The sequence below is a fragment of the Lolium perenne genome, chromosome 5 (assembly GCF_019359855.2).
Source record: "Lolium perenne isolate Kyuss_39 chromosome 5, Kyuss_2.0, whole genome shotgun sequence".
NCBI classification, from domain to species: Eukaryota; Viridiplantae; Streptophyta; class Magnoliopsida; order Poales; family Poaceae; genus Lolium; species Lolium perenne.
Genome location: NC_067248.2, coordinates 217846257 through 217866509, shown reverse-complemented (window position 1 = coordinate 217866509; position 20253 = coordinate 217846257).

Sequence of the window (20253 nt, the reverse complement as noted above, 5' to 3'; positions counted from 1 at the left end):
CCAACGACACTTAATTGTGCATCAAGCAGGCCAGGGGTGCCTAGCTCGCGGTCCTCTAGTTAAATTAAATGTGCCATGCATTAACCCTAAACCATATATATAACTAACCCCTAGCTAATCAAACCCTAGTTCATTAAAACACATAACCCTAAACTATACTAGCTAGCTATAACCCGATCTAATAAAAACATGCTCGATCTATATATAGCAGCTAGCTAGCAAATTAAACGGTAGATTAACACCAATTAATATATACGACATGGCCTATATCGATCATATGTTGTATAACATCTCCCTGAGATTCATTAATTAATTATATAATTATCGATGATAAATTAATTAACTTGAATTTTGACAAGTTCTCTCGAATGAAAACACATTTGATTAAGTTTCCTCATAATATATATATATATATAATTAGTGTGCATGCATGGCCTACCATGCATGCATTCGTGCATATATTTTAATATATATTTGATCGAACATATTCTTGGGGATTTCAATCTCTCTCTCTCTCTCGATCATCTATATATCGTTGTTGGCCAAAAAAACACACACATATACACATGCACTTTATGCGCAAAGGCGCGTGTGCCTCTAATAATGTGTGTGCGCACTCGATCGATGATCCATAAACCTTAAACCCTAATTCAATAAACCCTAATCCCTAATCCCTAAACCCCTAAACACCATAAACATTAAACCCTAGACCCTAGACCCTAAACCCTAACCTCCTAACCCTAAACCCTAAACCCTAATTAAACCCTATATATAGGCCAATGACACTTAATTGTGCATCAAGCGAGGCCAGGGGGTGCCTTAGCTCGCGGTCCTCTAATTAAATTAAATGTGCCATGCATATATATATGTGTTTAATTTGGGGATTTCAATCGCTCTCTCGTATGTAGATCTCTCTCTACCTCTCTCTCTCTGTCTCTCTCTCTCTCTCTCTCGTTAATTGGTGGCCAACAACACACACATGCACTTTGTGCGCAAAGGCATGCGCCTCTAATAATGTGTGCGTGATCGATCAATCTAGTTTTGATTAATCATAGCACACAAATAAAGAAGTTGTATTTGAATCCACACAACCTAATCTAAAACACATAACCCCTAACATGGCCTAATTAATTAACCCCTTCTCTCTACCTAATTAGTGGAAATTGCACAAAATCAAAAGGGGTCCCTCACTAATTGTGCATATCTGCTAGATTGTGATAAACTTTTGCCCCATATATATTTGGTGGATGGGTGCATCTTGGCATGTAAAACAATTAGTGTTTGCAAATGGCGTTGTCAAAATTTATGTACAAATGATTTCTTTCCATCCAAAGTGCATAAAATGGGAGTTTTAATGAAGAAAGTACAAATAAAACAGCTCAACATGCTTCCACACCCCGATTTCCACACGAAGTAGAGCATATTTAAAGGATAATTCCAGAGTTTTACTATTTTTCAAGCAACTTTGCTAATTTTCCCCCACTCACATGACTTTATGTCGATTTAACGAAAATATGGCGAATTTAAACTACATGGGCGGGATAGTTTGAATTGTGCGCGCGGCAAAGGGAACCGCCTATTCCTCAACCTTGTGCACGGCAAATTACACACGCAACTCCATTAAACGCCACCTACCGAGCCTTAATTATCACCCCGGCGGCCCGGCCGCATGACCCCCACCCACCCCTACACAACTTATCCCCGTCCGTGCGAAGAGCTTCCCCTCCCGTCCCGTCCGTGCGAAGAAGAAGCTTCCCTCCCCGTCGTTCTTCTCGAGACGCACCGGCGGTCAAGTTGATCCACGGTAGGGCTGCTATCTCTAGCTCAATCATGTATCGGGCAAGACGGCCTAACGATTTATATTTTCTTGATGCTGCTAAAAAATTCGTCAGTATGCTCGAACTAATTGGCACTTTATAGTTTTCCGCTCGATTTGTCATCGATCAATTTGTTCATTTGCGTGGGCATATAGAGTCGCTCGCACTCGATCCGTTAATTTGCTGAAATGCCATGGCGAGTTTTGTACACGATCTGTTTGCTAAAATGTCGATGGGCATTTTTTGTTTTGTACTCGACATGATTGCTGAAATGCATAATCATGTAGTATAGTTTTGTACTCGATGGATATACATTTCCTACTTCGCCTTAAATTAATCACCAACCACCGTATCTCATAATTAAACGGATGGACAGAACTTGAATACTTTGCATGGACACTTATGTCCCCCTTCATATATAAATGGTGTTCAACCCTTTATGGGGTTTATTAGAGCTCATGAAGGTCACAACCTGGACGTGTATTGCCCGCGCTGCACATGTATGAATGGTGAGAAGAGGCCTCACCCTGTAGTGGCGGATCATTTACACATTTTTGGGATGGACCGCACATATGTTAGGCGGGTTTAGCATGGTGAACCATATAATGATCCTTTAGCAGGAGAAGCGAGATCTTGCTCACACCGTATGTGTCTTTGGCATATGTAGTTAATTATTTATATTGATGCTACCGCTGTTTCAATCAATAGTTTGCATTGATGTGCAAGGTTACGTACTCAAATTTAACTTGTTGCGAGATGGATGGACGGGAAGGAGAGAAAAAGCGCTTGCTTCAGGAAACGGGTTTCAGCTTCTGGGACATGTCTTGTGCAGATGAGGAAGGTAAATATGTAAAACGGCATTTGTTCAGGTTGCATCCCTTAGATGTTTGTCTAATCGGTTGATGTACTAATTGCGAAGCATAGAGTTGAAGAGGTCTCTCGGTTTGATGGGAGATTTGAAGATGAATCTCAGTTTGATGCACTGTGGATGGTACTAATGACGAGCCTTTCATAGACGAAGGTCCTGCACCTGAGATTATCCAGCCTACAGAAGGAGGCCGTGGACCGAGTACACAGCTTTGCGTTGAAGTGGATGCACGCCCGGAGATCATCAGGGGCGTCCGGGTAGTCTCAAGACCACCCAGCCCTGATGCACCCTGTGGATGGTACTGATGACGAGCCTCTCATAGACGAAGGTCCTGCACCTGAGATTATCCAGCCTACAGAAGGAGGCCGTGGACCGAGTACACAGCTTTGCGTTGAAGAGGATGCACACCGGAGATCATCGGGGCGTCCCGGTAGTCTCGGGACCACCCAGCCCCGATGCAAAATGTTGAGCTACTTTATGATTCGTACTCTTATGTTACGAGTGCTTTGTAGTATGTTATGATTTGTACGCCTTTGGCGCTAGATTAAGCATTCAGTGGATGATCGCGTTGCAAAATTCGACACCCACACAATCAGTTCATCGTATGAGTAGTAGCACAATTACTTCTACAGCGATTCCTGCCAGCGCATTAGTTGGTAGCATGAAACACTTTCAGGTACTCCCCTCTGATTCATATTAATTGACTCAATTCTGTCTAGATATGGATGTATCTAGATACATTTGTTAACTAGACTAACAAACTTGAGTCAGTTAATATGAATCCGTGTAAACCGCCCTTGATCCTCGAGCAGCTAGTTTATTGACTCTGGACTCCAAGCCTCTCGCGGCAAGCCATCGACGAAGCTTTGACCAGATCTTGGCCCGCAATTTTTTGTGTGTGGCGAATAGCAAAGCTTTGACCAGTTCCTCTCGGGATGCAGCACGCCGGTGAGCTTGCACGGTTGCCATGAGCACTTTCCGGCGGAACTTCCTCTTCGAGCGCCCTCAAGCCGCTGCTGCGAGACAGCACGCGGTGCCCTCGAGGTGGACGGAATTCTGGATCTCGGGCGGGGGTCCGCATCGTCCGGGAACGATCTCCAGCGGGTTAACGAGGACATGCATGGCGGCCAGGGTTTTTTTTTTTTTGGTTTGAGCTTGGGATTTGGGGTTTTTTCGGATAGGGGAGGAGGAACCGAGGAAGAGGAAGGAATAGCCGCGTGCTTGGCACGTGGCGGTGTGCTTGAATTTCGAATTTTTGTGAAATGTTTCATTTCCCCGCTACAATTCGGGGGTTTCTTGACGCGCCAATGCGTCCCGCCGGGCAGCTTCAAGTGAATTTGGGGTGCCACGCTATGGGCCCTAGTTTCGATGAGACATGTAATGACTATAGTCACATCGGTAAGTTCACCGTGTAATAAAATATGTTACCCCTCCCCTTTATGTAGCACCCCTTCTCTCCCGATCGAGTGCCGATTGCCGACGGATGCAAGCCGCTAGCTCGATCCCCTCCTTTCGCCTCCACCGTCCAGGCATCCAGCTTGGAGGGGCAAGCTGCATCTAGACCAAGCGGATTAGGTAGGACTAGTAATGTTCTTTCCTTTCTCGAGATCGGTTCTTTTTCCTCTCCTCGATATCTTGCGCATCTCTTTCCTATTCAGGCGAAGGGGTGTCTTTCTGGTCACCCTCGAGCTGGGAGTGATTGATGGGGGTGGGGGCGGGGGCTACCTTTGCTTGGATTGGGGTGTTCTTCCTTTATTTGTCAACATTTGCAACCTTTGTAGTTTCTGCTGATCCTCACTGTATCTTTTGTCAGCTTGTACAGGAAAGGTAAGACCTCGGCGGTGGGGGCAATGGAGCGTAAGGCCACCACGCATGTGGGCAGTTGGCTGAGCTGAGCTGCGTCCCCAGCCCCACGACAGTACTCCGTTTGCTTATCCACTCTTTACCTTTTAAGTGTCTCTCTGCATCCTCAATCTGTTCCTGTTACGGAATATGCTTAAAGTAGCACATGTCTTCAGGTGTTTGTGCGTAAAGCCTCTGTGACACCATGCTCTATATTCTCTGTATCGGGTTGGTACCTCCGGGTTCCGTCTTTGAGGCTATGGGGAACGAGAATAGCGCCCCACCTGCTGCAGGAGCATGGCCCGATCTGCGACACAAGAAGCGAAATGCCAGCTGCCGAGCTGGGCAGGGACCGCCCGAGGGTAATTTTTTTTAACCAACTTACCATGATGTAGTCTGAATCTGATACTCCCTCGGATCCAAATTAATTGACTCAACTATACGCAGATACGGATGTATCTAGATGTGTTTTAGCTCTAGATACTATGCCTCCATCCCAAAGCTTTGGGCTTATATTATTTTTAGAAAGTCAAACTATACCATGTTTGACTAAGCTTTTACCAAAAATCAGTAACATGCAAAATACAAAATTAATATCATTAAATAGATAATAAAATATATTTTCCTACGGTATCTACACAGTATTATATTTGTTGATAGAATGTTCTAAAATTTTGGTCAAACTTTGCTTGTTTTGATTTCTCAAAAATAAATAAGGCTTAAGCTTTTGGATGGTGGTAGTACATTCATATCTAGACAAAGCTGAGTTAACTAGTTTTTTGTCTGTCCATAGCTAGTGTTCCCACTTGTTGCAAAAGGCTAAGAGCATCCACTATATGCATCGATCTATCTCATACGGTAATTCAATATCACTGCTGAGGTCTGCCTTTTGTTTTGCTATTCATATGCAGACTGAAACTTTAGGGCCTTTACTCAAAAGGAAGATCAAAGCTGGCTGATCGGGCTGCCGGTATGTTGATGCCGCCCCATCTTCTAAATGCCTCTACAAGCACAAGGCCACGCGCCGGTGGGTGGTGATCTTTTAATGAATATGGTATATTTTCTTAATCCACAAAACATGCCTTGATTTTTCTCTGTTTATTGTCGGTTTTTTCTATGCTTGCCAAAAGTTTACAACAACAACAACAACAACCAAGCCTTTCAGTCCCAAACAAGTTGGGGTAGGCTAGAGTTGAAACCCATAAGATCTCGAAGCCAAAAGTTTAGAAACACCAAATTCGTTTGCTTACAATCATCATACATTAATGTTCATCTACTCCAGTTCCCCTAACCCAACAAAAAATTATGTTAATTACGATTTTTAGATTAAAAGAGCACCATTAGGCGCTGTTAATTACGACTTTGAGATTAAAATGTCATTTGCAATTGTTAATTACAATTTTGAGACAAATGGTTAGTTTAACCTCGATCTCTTCTGCTCTCCATTTATGCCAACCGAACAAAAATTTAACCATTCCATTCCTCTGAAATGGAACCATTCCATTCCATTCCACATTTGTTTTCAGAACCGAACACACCCTTGCATTGATGTGAACTGTTGTCCATACACGGCCATACCCTTCCACTTACATCCAGCACTATATGCATCAGTCTGTCTCAGAGTCATTCAATATCACTGCTGAGATCTGTTCCCATTCTTATGCAGGCTGAAACTGCTGCGCCTTTACTCAAGTGGATGCAAAATGAGGCTAATGAGGCCATGGGCCAGCTGGGTGGTGACCTTTTAATGAATCTGGTATATTTTCTTAATCCACATACATGATTTCATTATTATCTGTTTAATTACTGTTGGCTTTGTCTAATGCTTACCAAAAGTTCAGAAACACTGCGTTTGCTTACAATCATCATACACTAATTTTTCACTTTTCAGTCTGTCTCATCCAGTATATAAACTGTTGATTTCCATTGGCTTGTTTTGTAATCATTTGCATTGTTGTCGACTGTTCTCTATGCACAACCCTATTCTTCCACTTACACCCGCACTATTTGCATCAGTCTATCTCATAGATTTATTAAATATCAATGATGAGTTCTGTTGCTATTCATATGCAGGATGAAACTTCTGTGCCTCTACTCAAATGGATAAAAAATGATCCTGATGAGGCTGATGTGAAGACGATGGTGCCGCCACCATCTTCTGAAAACCTCCTCAAGCACAAGGCCACGGGCCAGCTGGGTGGTACCCTTTTCGATGGCAGGTATATTTTCTTAATCCTCATACATGATTTGATTTTTGTCATTTTATTGCCGGCTTTGTCTAATGCTTACCAATAGTTCGTAAACACACACACCTATTCTTACACTTACATCCAGCACTATATGCATCGGTGTCTCATAGATTCATTTTATATATCACTGCTGATGTCTGTTGCTCTTCAATTTTCATATGCAGACTGAAACCGCTAACCCTTCATTGGTCAAAAGGATTGCAATCGCTGCCGATGAGGCATCTGCAGAGGCTGCCACCAAGTTCTTGTCAGCCCCACCTTCTCGGATGCTTATATAAGCTCAAGTCCAAGGACCAGCCGGGCCGTAACCATCCAAGGGTTCGGGTATATTTTCTTAAGCCACATATACATGCCATGATTTATGTCTGATATTATCACCGGCTCTGTCTAATGCTTTTTGGAATTCGGAAACACCAAATTAGCATGCTTATATTCATCATACACTAATTTTTCACTGTTCAGGTTGTAACATAGTGTTATGCACTCGCTTGTCAACATTTGCATTGCTCTGAACTATGCACTTTACACAACCTAATTCTTCCACTTACATTCAGCGCTACGCACCAGTAGTACCTCCCATGTTTCCTTCACCATCCCGATGCCGAGCTTGCGGGAATATGGCGGGCCCATGTACATACCCCGCATATAACACCTCCTATGGCTCTATCTACCTTTCTAGTAGCTCCTTCACCGAGTTACAGGTATGTATTCTCAGTGGTTTAGCATGAATTGGTATATAGTAAAGTCTTGTTTTTAGTCTTCCTGCTTCTTACATTTGTATCAATTTTCACATGCAGAAAGTACCTTGTGAACTTCGTCCAATGATTAACCAGATGTGTCCGCATGAAGGGTCTTTCACTATGCATGGCAATGGCAAATTGATGAACACCTACACGGTCTATGAGGTGTATGTCTACAAGACGCAGGCCATCACATATTTGTATGGACATGATTGGAGAAAGTTTGCTTTTGACTACGGTCTGAAGAAGGGCGACGAGCTGAGGATCAGAAACTCAAACGGGCAGATATACGTAACTGCTTACAGAGTTGGAGACACTTCCAAATATATAATATGTAACTTTTTTCTACTCATATCTTTTGATAACTGTTCTGAGCAGTTGTTCTAAACCATTCCCTCTGTTCTAGCTTGCTGGGTTTAACATGATCAAAGCTGCAGATCCCCTGATGGAACATGAGCGGATGTCACAAAGGGCAACCACACCAGCACCGGCACCGGCTTCCCACTCTCCTGCATCAGCACCGGTTCCTGTACCAGCTCCGTTTACTGCATCTACCCAGCAGTCCCCTACATCGACATTGGTTCTGTAGAGGCCCCATATACTACACACGCCTTGAGGCTCCCGCATCAAGCTTGGTTCCTCTAGCTGCACCGTTTATCGCACCTGCCCAACAGTCTCCTGCATCAGCACCGGTTCCTCTAGAGGCACCGTTTACTGCACCTGCCCAGCAGTCTCCTGCATCAGCACCAGCTCGTGTACCAGCCCAGGCTCCTGCACCTGCCCCAGCCAGATCACCGAGGTCTCAGCTCATTGTTGTGGCCACCCGTGTGGTGACCAGGACGCATCTGAAGGCTATGTTCGTGAGTATATGACAGCATAACTGCTCTTATCTTGATGTCTTCTCTGCTCAAAGTCTCACATGGTTCAGTGCATTGGTGCCATTGACTAATTTTTGGTGGTATCTCTTGCTTTGAATCAGAAATTGCCTAAAAGTATCTCCAAGGATCTCAATGCTGGCCGAAGGGGCAAGATATCCCTCGTCATGGAGAGTGAAGGTCTCACCGTGGAGGGACGGTACTCCGTCGGTCCACAGAGATGGCCGCTTGGCAGTTACTTCCAGGTGGAAAAAGTTCATTGACGGTGCCAAACTTCGCATTGGATCAAAGTTGAAGGTCAAGATCTTTCGATGCCACCGTGACATGTAGGTCATAAAGTTCGCGGTTGTCTAGTTCTGTTGCCCCATGAGCCCTTAGCAAATGCATTTGTAGTTATACTTATATAAGGTTATCTTATCTGAACTGCTAATTAATTGTATGGGTGGTAAAACTCTGGCAAGCTTTTGCTCTTAGCAAGTATGTATGTATGATCAGCTATTATGATAACTAATGTTTGTATTCATCTTAATTTGCATTTCCATTTTAGAAAAAAACTTAATTTCTATTTTGGCTGACCTGTTAGAGAACTATCAGATTGAACCCACAACATGATTCAAATAGATTCATTACACCGAGCCACATGTCTTGACCTTGCTATACACTACTTCCATTAATCAGTGCAAGAAGGCTTACCCGAGCTGCTGAACCATGGCAGATTCGAATCCACCTTATCTATCTAGAAATACAACCTTTGCGAAAGAGGATTTGCGGTATGGGGAGGCTGACATTGGGGACCCATGAGCCAGCAGCGTCGTCAACGTTTTAAAGGTGGCAGGAGATCGAAAGAAAAAATAAGCCAAAAATCAGTTGGTAAACAAATTCAAGAAAAGAAACATTTACCTTTCTGAGAGGATGACATGCGGGACCCATGAGGCAGCAACATCCTCAACTATTTCAAGGCGGCAGGGGATCAAAAGAAAAAAGGAAATAGCCAGAAATTAATTAGGGTCAAAAATAAATCCATCAAATGAAACTTTTATTGTTCATAGAGGATGACATGTGGGACCGACTTGCCAGCTGCGTCGTCATCGTTTCAAAGGGGGCAGGGGATCAAAAGAAAAAGGCAAATAGCCAGAAATTAGGGGAAAAAATAAATCCAACAAAGGAAACTTTTATTGTTCATAGAGGATGACATGCGGGACCCATGAGCCAGCAGCTTCCTCAACGTTTCAAAGTCGGCATGAGATTGAAAGAAAAAGGCAAGTGACATAATATCAGGAGCCAAAAATAATCCAAGAAAAGAAACTTTATTGTACATAGAGGATGACATGCGGGTCCCATTTTGTAGCAGCGGTCTCAACGCTTCCAAGGCGGCACAGGACCGCAAGAAAAATGAAGTAGCCAGAAATCAGGGTGTGAAAAAAAATCCAAGAAAAGAAAGATTTCAATTGGGCTGTATCTCGACATCTGGGCCTTCGAACTATCCTGCTGGGCCTTTTGACTCGTACAATTTCAGCCCACTCCAAAACAGGAAAGGTCGGATTTTTCTCAAAAAAAAAGGAAAGTCCTATGCTTCGCAAAAACAAAAAACAAGGAGATTCAACATATAAGTTTGTTTATGTAGATATAAAGATTTAATTTATCCGTTTGCAATAGCTCAGAGCGAAATACAACGTTTATTGTCTGCAAAATAAAATATCACATGTTTCTTGTACGGGGAGGCTGACATCGGGGACCCATGAGCCAGCAGCGTCGTCAACGTTTCAAAGGCGGCAGGGGACCGAAAATAAAAAAAAGCCAAAAATCAGTTGGTAAAAAAATACAAGAAAAGAAAACATTTATCGTTCTGAGAGGATGACATGCGGGACCCATGAGGCAGCGACATCCTCAACGTTTCAAAGTCGGCATGAGATCGAAAGAAAAGCCAAGTGACATAATATCAGGAGCCAAAAATAATCCAAGAAAAGAAACTTTATTGTACATAGAGGATGACATGCGGGTCCCATTTTGTAGCAGCGGTCTCAACGTTTCCAAGGCGGAACAGGACCAAAAGAAAAATGAGGCAGCAGCATTCTCAACAATTCCAAGGCGGGGGATCAAAAGAAAAAAGGAAATAGCCGTAAATTTATTAGGGGTCAAAAATAAATCCACCAAAGGAAACTTTTATTGTTCATAGAGGATGACATGTGGGACCGACACATGCCAACAGCGTCCTCATCGTTTCAAAGGGGCGGGGGATCAAAAGAAAAAGGCAAATAGCCAGAAATTAGGGGTCAAAAATAACTCCAAGAAAGGAAACTTTTATTGTTCGTAGAGGATGACATGCGGGACCCATGAGCCAGCAGCTTACTCAACGTTTCAAAGGTGGCATGAGATCGAAAGAAAAAGGCAAGTGACCAAATATCAGGAGCCAAAAATAATCCAAGATTTATTGTACATAGAGGATGACATCTGGGTCCCATTTTGCAGCAGCGGTCTCAATGTTTGTAATGCGGCTTGAGATCAAAAGAAAAAGAAAGTAGCTAGTAATTAGGGGGTGAAAAAAATCCAAGAAAAGAAAGTTGATGGACATAGAGGATGACATGCGGGTCCCTTGAGCCAACGACTTACTCAACGTTTCAAAGGGGGCGGTGATCAAAATAAAAAGGCAAGCCAAAAATCGAGGGTGAAAAAAAAATCCAACAAAGGAAACTTTTATAGCACATAGAGGATGACATGCGGGTCCCATGAGCCGACGAGGTTCCTCAACGTTTCAAACGTGGCATGAGATCGAAAGAAAAAAGGCAAGTGAAAAAATATGTGGAGCGATAATTAATTCAAGAAATGAAACTTTTATTGTTCGTAGAGGATGACATGCGGGTCCCATGAGCCAGCAGGTTCCTCAACGTTTCAAACGTGGCATGAGATCGAAAGAAAAAGGCAAGTGACCAAATATGAGGAGCCAAAAATAATTCAAGAAAAGAAAGTTTTATAGTACATAGAGGATGACATGCGGGACCCATTTAGCAGACGGTATCACCGTTTGAGAGGCTGCAGGGGTTCAAAAGAAAAAAGAAATTGCCAAAAATCAGAGGGTGAAAAAAACCAAGAAAATGAACTTTTATAGCACATAGAGGATGACATGCGGGTCCCATGAGCCTGCAGGTTCCTCAACGTTTCAAACGTGGCATGAGATCGAAAGAAAAAGGCAAGTGCCCAAATATGAGGTGCCAAAAAAAATCCAAGAAAAGAAAGTTGATTGCTCATAGAGGATGACATGCGGGACCCATTTAGCCGCAGCGGTCTCACTGTTTGAGAGGCGGCGGGGATCGAAAGAAAAGGCAAGTGAACGAATATGAGGTGCCAAAAATAATCCAAGAAAAGAAAGTTTTATAGTACATAGAGGATGACATGCGGGACCCATTTAGCAAAGCGGTATCACCGTTTGAGAGGCGGCGAGGGGATCGAAAGAAAAAGGCAAGTGCCCAAATATGAGGTGCCAAAAAAATCCAAGAAAAGAAAGTTTTATTGTACATAGAGGATGACATGAGTGTACCATTTTTGTTAAGCTGTATCACAGTTTGAGAGGCGGCAGGGGATCGAAAAAAAAGGCAAGTGACCAAATATGAGGTGCCAAAAAAAATCCAAGAAAAGAAAGTTTTATAGTACATAGAGGATGACATGCGGGTCCCATTTAGCAGCAGCGGTATCACCGTTTGAGAGGCGGCAGGGGATCGAAAAAAAAGGCAAGTGACCAAATATGAGGTGCCAAAAAAAACTCCAAGAAAAGAAAGTTGATTGCACATAGAGGATGACATGCGGGTCCCATTTAGCAGCAGCGGTCTCAACGTTTCCAAGGCAGCAAGGGATCAAAAGAAAAAGGAAGTAGCCAGAAATCAGGGGGTCAAAAAAAATCCAAGAATAGAAAGAATTTTGGTTCATAGAGGATGACATGCGGGACCCATGATCCTGCATCGTAAACGGCTCGATCGGAGAACGTTGAACGAGATGGCGCGATCGAGAAAAAAAACAATGCCAGAGAGGCTGCCATCTGGGCCCTACATCCCTCGGTGGTGCGGATTTGCGTTGACTCGGCCGGCGAACCCGAGATTTCGAGATGCACCACGTCCTGGGCCACCATACGCGACGTTTTGTCCGCTTTCGTCGGGCTAGGTGGCCTCAAAAACGAGAAAAAAAAAGTTTTGACATGCACCACGGAGGGACCCAAAATCGTCGGCCATGGTACACCAGCAACCACGGCGCGACTTCAACTTCGTCGGCCATGGCAACTTTTCTTGTAGTGCAAGCCAACTAGGAGGTCACCATCCAAGAGTAACAAGCTCACGGTCTCTCACTCGAAATAATCGTGGCGGAGAGCTCAACACTATGCAATGATGCAAAGCAAGAACATGAAAGGTGTTCAAATCCTTCACACTCAAATTCCACCAAAGCAACAAATGCTAGGATGAGATTAGAGAGGAAGAACAAAGGAGGAAATCAACAAATGACTCCAAGATCTAGATCCAAAGGGTTTCCCTCACTTAGAGGAGAAATGGATTGGTGGAGATTGTAGATCTAGATCTCCTGTCTTAGATCCCTCAAGAATGAGCAAGAATCATGGGGGAATCAATAGGGCAAGTTCTTCAAAGTCAACAATGGAGGAGAGAGAGTGGAAGAACTTACCCAACCCAAGGTGGAAGAAGGTCTATTTATAGCCTAAGGAGAAATAGAGTCGTTGGGGAATAAAACGGGCAGAAAAACGTCCCTGCCGGCCAACCAGCCGGTCCACCGGGCCGGGCGTCGGACAGGCCGGCACACAGGCCGGCAGCGCCGGCCGCCAGGCCGGACGGGGTGCAGCGAGCCGATGGTGGCCAAAAGAGCCCAACCGGCAGAGGGGCCGGTTCGGCCGGGCCAGGAGCCGGACCATCCAGACCAGAGGCCGGTTCGGCCGGGTCAGGGGCCGGACCGTGCGCCGGGCCATATCCGGGCAAAGATGAAAACATTTCTGGATTGTGCCCGGTTGGCACTGGCGCCATGGTCGGTGGCAGGCCCAGCGGTGCCGGGCGGTGGGCCGGACTGCTTTAGGCCAAAACATTTTTCTTTTTTCTTTACTAGCAAAAGTGCCCGTGCGTTGCACCGGGAGACGAAAATTACATATATATTTTGTTCTTTGGCGTTGTTGAACCACTCGTGTTCATCGTCGGCTACACTTAGATGATAATTTTGGGTGAGCACCACCACCGGGACATCGAGGGATTACTCCCTATACCTAATCTTCGCACCAACCGCATCAAATATCTTCTTATTTTGCATGGTTATCACCTCGACATTATGATAATACAAACTGATTTATCAGTTCTTTAATTAAATTTTATCAGTCTCTATAACCATAGATCACTGATTTATCACTACTACTTTGAGAAAACTAAACAAAATTAAACTATAATTAGAGAAAATAAAAAGACATGGAGCTTACAAAAAAAACTCATAGTACTCCTACCTTATTCTCTAGAATAAATTTTTGTTGGTTGTAACTAAAATAGTTTTTTCATTTGTGGTATAGAAATAAGCTACATAAGCAGACTGAAAAACATGGAGAGAGGAAGACTACACTTTTTTTAAACTCTTTTATGTTGCACGCGTGATATCTGGATCACATCTCTTGTTCTGTTGTGGGTCCCATGACTAAAAAAATCTGCTCGCACGCATCCTTCCACGGACACCAATAATGATGCATGTTTCCCTTTCTGTGCATCTCTCCTCCATGGCTGATCCCCAAGAGCTCCAGATACTTGCGTCTCCGTTCGGGTCCTGTAAAATTGACGATATATCTTTCTTCCCATCCTGTGCACGAGCTAATTTATCTATTCATGGCGAGAAACTCATCCCAAAGCTTACCATGGAGAGAGCCGCATAGGTGACGACTTCGACGAGCTGGTGCTGCTCCTCCTGCTTGCAAACTCCGCGTGGTAGTGTTTGTCGCGTGTGGAAGAACAACGGGTTTTGTCGTACCGATACAGTGACGGGAGGGCCACCCTGGGCTAGGAATCGAACCAACAAATTGGTTCCTCCGGCTGCAACCCAGTTCCTCACCTCGCCGGAAGCCCTGGTCTCCGACGGAAAGCCTCCTCGGCTGCTGGCCGACATAGAGCCCCTGCTCCGGGCAGCATGTCCCCCTCGTGCGCAACTCAGGCCAGCCTGAATTCCTCGTCTGAGCGCAGCCCCGTCCGCTCGGCCGGTCCCGCCGCCGCCGCCCCTCTCCTCTCGCCGGTGCTGGGAGCGGGCGGCCGGCTCAGGCCGTCCTGAATCCCTCTTTTGAGTGCAGCCCTGTCCGCTCAGTGAATCCCGTGGCTGCCATCCCTGCTCCTTGCGCCGTTGCCGAGGGTACGGCGAGCCAGATCGGCGAACGAGGACAAAGGCATTGGTGGGGAGGCAGCTAGCCACCGGGAAGGAATCGGATGTGGATGTCGATCTCAAGCGGCGCCGGGGACTGGGGACAGAGCCGGGGATGAGGAAGGGCGCTCGCCGGCGACCAGGTACTGACGCTGGGTGGGTATCAAGCGCAAGCGGTGGTCATGCGTCTGTGCGGGTCCGACTTTTCTATTCGAGACTACTGAAACGTTTTTAATAGCGAAACGTTATATCACTCAGCGGTGGTATGTCCAGTAAATATTTTCAAAATCCAGGGTAGTTTCGGAAGTCGGACGAACGACCGAGGGAGAAATCTTTTTCCTTTATTATTATATTATTATTATTAGGGATAGAAAATAGAAAATGCTCCCGAACTCCGATTGACATGAAATCAATTTTTTTGGAAAGATAACAACAAATTGAACCCCAACATGCTTGGGCTTGTTGTAAAGCTAGCAACAAGCTCAACAACCTCACACAGAGAAACACCAAGAAGTAATAGGGATATGCAAAGTATGCAAAGGGTTGAGCTCCCTAAGACGATGTGATCAAGTTACCCAACCGAAAGCCCATCTTGATAGTGCAGCTACCTATCCTATAACCCGGTCTCCCAACAACCACCTTGAGACCGGTAGAAGAAAAACCTAGCAAGACCATACCTTTGCCTTGCGCATCCCGCTTGATCTTGATGATAACTCTTCAAGCTCCACTCAATCTGAAATGCCTTACTTGATCATTGTTGCTTCGTGAAGACTCACAAATGCTCCCCCATACACCATGATGGGAAATCTCCATTGATGCACATCTTCACATGTCCATTATCACTAAATGGATGGAAAGCTTCAAGCATGTGATTCTCTTGAGATGCTCAACTTGAACTTGCCCAACTCAACCTTGATGACGATCACCACTTGATGTCATCCTCTCATGGGCTATATGAGATCTCACTTTTGATGCATGCCCATGAAAAGATACCTAACCCATATAGACAACACAAGGACACATATATGATGGGTTAGTTCATGAAGCATAATTGAAAAGGCTTACCATACCACATGACTTCATGTGGCACATTCTTATGCTTCATGTGTTGACCAAACTAGAATCTATTCTCCACTCTTTGTATTGGTCAACCTTGTATCTTCTCATGCTCTATCATACTATCTTGGGGTGTATAAAGAACTCTTCATTTGTTTGCATGCTCTAAATCTTAGTCAACCATAGCTCAACTCATGAGCCTATCATGATACCGACTTAGAGCCATATCTTGAGTTCTTCATTGGAAATAAGCACTCAAGATCTTGATCATTCATTGTTTAACACATAAGCTAGAGCTAATATTGAGTTCCACATAAGAACTCCATCTTCATTTCTTCTTCTTGATCATATCACATATATGTTTTCAAATCGATAATCTTGATACCAATACTCAAGGTATATATTTTATCATCATGGCATCCATACTTGAATCCAACACATGAACTAGAAGTAGTACCTATGAAATATTCCTTCATATAAAATCAATAAAAACATTAGTTCATAAGGATTATCATTAATTACCAAAACCACATGTAGCGGCAATGTACCCTTTCAGTGGCAGACAAATGATAGACAAGAATACAATCAAATGGAGTCTAATCTATATCAGGATGAGCCGATGAGGTACACCGTCATATATAACCTTGCTGTGTATATTTACCTAATTGACATAACATGACTAACTAACTAACCTTTTTTTTTGCTTTTAGTCTGCACGTGCGTTTATTTCAAAGGCCAGAGCACAATATATATGCATGAATATAGATCAACTATTTCTGAGATAATGCATGATAAGAGAAGGTGAAAAATATGAAAAGAATACATGCAATATGATCTGCTGCTTGAAGGAACGTATGATAGATATAAAGTATGTTGCTTCCCTGTCCTCAACTTCACAATATCCTGAATGATACGATCAACTATTTACAATTGTAGAACAATGTAATTTAAGTGAGTTCTAATTGCTTTTCTTTTATGATATTCTTACTATGCCATCTCTATACTTATTCCTGAAGAAATGGACCATGATGGGTAAAGATGAATAAATGTACTCCCTCCGACCCAAAAACTGGGCGGGCGGGCGTTTTAATTCAATTTTATTGAAAACCCCTTAGAATTTTAAAAACTTTTGCAATCAGGTCCTCCCGTCGTGTTCCTCGCATCCTGGCGACCTGATGCGTGTAGTTGACACGTCCGTTGGGAACCCCAAGAGGAAGGTGTGATGCGCACAGCGGTAAGTTTCCCTCAGTAAGAAACCAAGGTTTAATCGAACCAGTAGGAGTCAAGAAGCACGTTGAAGGTTGATGGCGGCGGGATGTAGTGCGGCGCAACACCAGAGATTCCGGCGCCAACGTGGAACCTGCACAACACAACCAAAGTACTTTGCCCCAATGAAACAGTGAGGTTGTCAATCTCACCGGCTTGCTGTAACAAAGGATTAACCGTATTGTGTGGAAGATGATTGTTTGCAGAAAACAGTAAAACATGTATTGCAGTAGATTGTATGCGATGTAAAGAATAGGACCGGGGTCCACAGTTCACTAGAGGTGTCTCTCCCATAAGATAAAAGCATGTTGGGTGAACAAATTACAGTCGGGCAATTGACAAATAGAGAGGGCATAACAATGCACATACATGTCATGATAAATATAGTGAGATTTAATTGGGCATTACGACAAAGTACATAGACCGCTATCCAGCATGCATCTATGGCTAAAAAGTCCACCTTCAGGTTATCATCCGAACCCCTTCCAGTATTAAGTTGCAAAACAACAGACAATTGCATTAAGTATGGTGCGTAATGTAATCAATAACTACATCCTTAGACATAGCATCAATGTTTTATCCCTAGTAGCAACAGCACATCCACAACCTTAGAACTTTACATCACATGTCCCAGATTCAATGGAGGCATGAACCCACTATCGAGCATAAATACTCCCTCTTGGAGTTAAGAGCAAAAACTTGGCCAGAGCCTCTACTAATAACGGAGAGCATGCAAGATCATAAACAACACATAGGTAATAACTTGATAACTAACATAACATAGTATTCTCTATCCATCGGATCCCGACAAACACAACATATAGTATTACAGATAGATGATCTTGATCATGTTAGGCAGCTCACAAGATCCAACAATGAAGCACAATGAGGAGAAGACAACCATCTAGCTACTGCTATGGACCCATAGTCCGGGGGTGAACTACTCACTCATCACTCCGGAGGCGACCATGGCGGTGAAGAGTCCTCCGGAGATGAATCCCCTCTCCGGCAGGTGCCGGAGGAGATCTCGAGAATCCCCGAGATGGGATTGGCAGCGGCGGCGTCTCGATGGAGTTTTCCGTATCGTGGCTCTCGATGCTGGGGTTTCGCGACGAAGGCTATTTGTAGGCGGAAGGGCAGGTCGGGGGCCACACGAGGGGCCCACACTATAGGTCGGCGCGGCCAAGGCTGGGCCGCGCCGCCTATGGTTTGGCCACCTCGTGGCCCCACTTCGTCTCCTCTTCGGTCTTACGGAAGCTTCGTGGCAAAATAGGACCACAGGCGTTGATTTCGTCCAATTCGAGAATATTTCTTTACTAGGATTTACGAAACCAAAAACAGCGACAAAGACAGCGGCACTTCGGCATCTTGTTAATAGGTTAGTTCCAGAAAATGCACGAATATGACATAAAGTGTGCATAAAACATGTAGATATCATCAATAATGTGGCATGGAACACAAGAAATTATCGATACGTCGGAGACGTATCAGCATCCCCAAGCTTAGTTCTGCTCGTCCCGAGCAGGTAAAACGATAACAAAGATAAAATAAGGAGAGACATGACATAATAACCTTGATCATACTATTTGTAAACATATGTAATGAATGCAGCGATCAAAACAATGGTAATGACATGAGTAAACAAGTGAATCATAAAGCAAAGACTTTTCATGAATAGTACTTCAAGACAAGCATCAATAAGTTTTGCATAAGAGTTAACTCATAAAGCAATAATTCAAAGTAAAGGCGTTGAAGCAACACAAAGGAAGATTAAGTTTCAGCGGTTGCTTTCAACTTATAACATGTATATCTCATGGATAATTGTCAACATAGAGTAATATAATAAGTGCAATATGCAAGTATGTAGGAATCAATGCACAGTTCACACAAGTGTTTGCTTCTTGAGGTGGAGAGAGATAGGTGAACTGACTCAACATAAAAGTAAAAAAGAATGGTCCTTCAAAGAGGAAAGCATCAATTGCTATATTTGTGCTAGAGCTTTTATTTTGAAAACATGAAACAATTTTGTCAACGGTAGTAATAAAGCATATGAGTTATGTAAATTATATCTTACAAGTTGCAAGCCTCATGCATAGTATACTAATAGTGCCCGCACCTTGTCCTAATTAGCTTGGACTACCGGATCATCGCAATACACATGTTTTAACCAAGTGTCACAATGGGGTACCTCCATGCCGCCTGTACAAAGGTCTAAGGAGAAAGCTCGCATTTTGGATTTCTCGCTTTTGATTATTCTCAACTTAGACATCCATACCGGGACAACATGGACAACAGATAATGGACTCCTCTTTAATGCATAAGCATGTGGCAACAATTATTATTCTCATATGAGATTGAGGATATATGTCCAAAACTGAAACTTCCACCATGAATCATGGCTTTAGTTAAGCGGCCCAATGTTCTTCTCTAACAATATGTATGCTCCAACCATTAAGGTGGTAGATCTCTCTTACTTCAGACAAGACGGACATGCATAGCAACTCACATGATATTCAACAAAGAATAGTTGATGGCGTCCCCAGAAACATGGTTATCGCACAACAAGCAACTTAATAAGAGATAAAGTGCATAAGTACATATTCAATACCATAATAGTTTTTAAGCTATTTGTCCCATGAGCTATATATTGCAAAGGTGAATGATGGAATTTTAAAGGTAGCACTCAAGCAATTTACTTTGGAATGGCGGAGAAATACCATGTAGTAGGTAGGTATGGTGGACACAAATGGCATAGTGGTTGGCTCAAGTATTTTGGATGCATGAGAAGTATTCCCTCTCGATACAAGGTTTAGGCTAGCAAGGTTATTTGAAACAAACACAAGGATGAACCGGTGCAGCAAAACTCACATAAAAGACATATTGTAAACATTATAAGAATCTACACCGTCTTCCTTGTTGTTCAAAACTCAATACTAGAAATTATCTAGACTTTAGAGAGACCAAATATGCAAACCAAATTAGCAAGCTCTAGGTGTTTCTTCATTAATGGGTGCAAAGTATATGATGCAAGAGCTTGATCATGAGCACAACAATTGCCAAGTATCAAATTATTCAAGACATTTTAGAATTACTACATGTAGCATTTTCCAATTCCAACCATATAACAATTTAACGAAGAAGAAACTTCGCCATGAATACTATGAGTAA